Genomic DNA, 2,347 nt, shown 5'->3' on the forward strand with positions numbered 1-2,347 from the left:
TTGTCATCTTCAACGCCTTTATGCCCCTTTTTCCTCTTTATGTGCACTTAGATAGTTTAATTCACTTTGGGGCAGTTTTAATAAATTTCAGTCGAAAGCTCTCTTACTAAGTTTCCATCACCACTTGCGCCGGAACCGGAAACCCAACTACAAGTGTTTTTGATAGTTGGAAAAAGAATTAGCGGACAGAAAAAATGGCCATTTATCAATTATAGGGTTAGTCGTTTGTATTTTAACATGTTTTGGGGATCATGCTATATCCTGAGTTGCTCCAGATGCGAGTTGCTTGAGTGTGCGTGTACATATACACAACAAATTAAATGTCTGTAGAATATGTGTAGAAAGGTTTTGGTTGACTGTCACTTATGCATAAAGTGCTTTGAATGGTCATCACATAAACGCCAGGCCAGTTATTTGATTGTTGATTTGTTTTTGGCTTGTTTGCTGACTCAGCAGACGTCCTGTCAGTCACTGCAGTCAGACGCTGGTGATAGTCTGTGCTGCTCACCACAGGCAGCAGCACAGACTGTAAGAAGCTGAATTTTTTCCGTCAGGAATAAAAGACCCAAGGTTGTGAACCGACTGTGTTTTGTGTAAAATAAGATCATTGTTTCAACACATTTAATGTGAAAGTTTTACTCCAGAAGGCAACTTCTCAGTGTGAGCCATGAATCAGTGTCTCTGCTATTTTTAATCATATCAAGAGAATAAAAAGAAGAACAGACCCCAGGCTACCACAAAGTGATCTGCTTTGTGACCACAAAGCAATTTGAGGTCAGAGCCTGAAGCTAACTTCCCAGCACTGGGCACACTTCATAGCAGTGTGTGTGTGTGGGGGGGCTGGTGACACAAAGGCAGTGTGGAACATTGGTGTGTGGGGCTCGCTGAGACAGACGGTGGTTGTGAAGAGCACGGCAGACGCCCTTTTCACTGTGAGACTGCTGGCAATCCGCCAGAGGTCAAAATGTCAGCCAGAGGTCAGAGGTTAACCCGGCTATAGTATGCATGTGAAAGCTAGTGAAGCAACAGAGGTCAGGGGTCACAGGATTCAGCATGTGGACGGCAAAAATATTACTGAGGAAATGTTAGCATAATTTTCACCAGTGTGCCAAACACACATTGGAGCATGGCCGCAACATACACACACACACACTCTCTCTCTCTCTCTCTCTCTCTCTCTCTCTCACACACACACACACACACACACACACACACACACACACACTCTCTCTCTCACTCACACACACTCTCTCACTCTCTCTCTCTCACACTCACACTCACACACACTACACACACACACACACACACACCACACACACAAACTCTCTCTCTCTCTCTCTCTCTCTCTCTCTCTCTCTCTCTCTCTCACACACACACACATACACACACACCAAACTGTATCACTCAGTTCAGTCTAAGGAAATGTAGCCATATTCATCTTGCTCCATGTTTCCTTTTAGAGTTTCTTTTGTGGACTATCTGAGTTAGTGACGTTATTAATAACTGACTTCAAAAGGGTGACGTGTGTGGGCTCAAACTGTGGTCATAAATATTTTGTACTTGTAAATCAGACTGTGTAGTTGAGAACTGAGTTTTGTAACCCTGTCAACCAAAATATCTGAAACCTTTACCTGTGTGCATCTTTGGATGCCAATTTGTGTGTGTGCAAAAACGATTTGAGTTTGTAAAAAATATTTACACAAGTTAGAGTTTTTTTTGTTAAGGTCTGGTTACAGATACAAAGGAAAAAACTCTGTGCTCGAGTTCCCCGGCTGTGTGTGCATTTCAACTTGCAAGTACGGGTTTTGACCACTCCGACAACCAAACCCATCTGTTATCTTATTGGACTGTTACATTGGCGATTGACATTAGATCGACCAATCAGCTGAAAGGAAGAAAAATCTGGTCAACAAATGGAAGCCTTGTGCCACCTGACTACAAGTAGAATTTCTGTCCTTAGAAATAATGAACAGACTCAGTAACAAAGGGAGCCCTGGAGGAGTCCAACACCCACTGGGAATGAGTCCCACTTATTGACAGCTATGTAAAGCTAATTCTTCCAATAGTTGTATAAGGATTGCATGGCTCATAGCAACAGACACCCCATGCTCCTGAAGCACCTCCCATAGGACACCCCAAGGGACACGGTCAAGTGCCTTCTCCAAGTCCACAAAATACATGTGTACTGGTTGGGCAAACTCCCATGCACCCCAAGCATCCCAGAGAGGATAAGGAGCTGGTCCAGTGTTCCACGACCAGGACGAAAACCACATTGTTCCTGCTGTATCAGAGGATCCTGTATCCTGGAACTCTCCTTTCCAGCAACCTGTCATAGACTTTCCCAGAG

Source organism: Haplochromis burtoni, unplaced genomic scaffold (genome assembly GCF_018398535.1).
Source record: "Haplochromis burtoni strain Fernald_Lab_line unplaced genomic scaffold, NCSU_Asbu1 Contig_345, whole genome shotgun sequence".
Classification (NCBI taxonomy): domain Eukaryota; kingdom Metazoa; phylum Chordata; class Actinopteri; order Cichliformes; family Cichlidae; genus Haplochromis; species Haplochromis burtoni.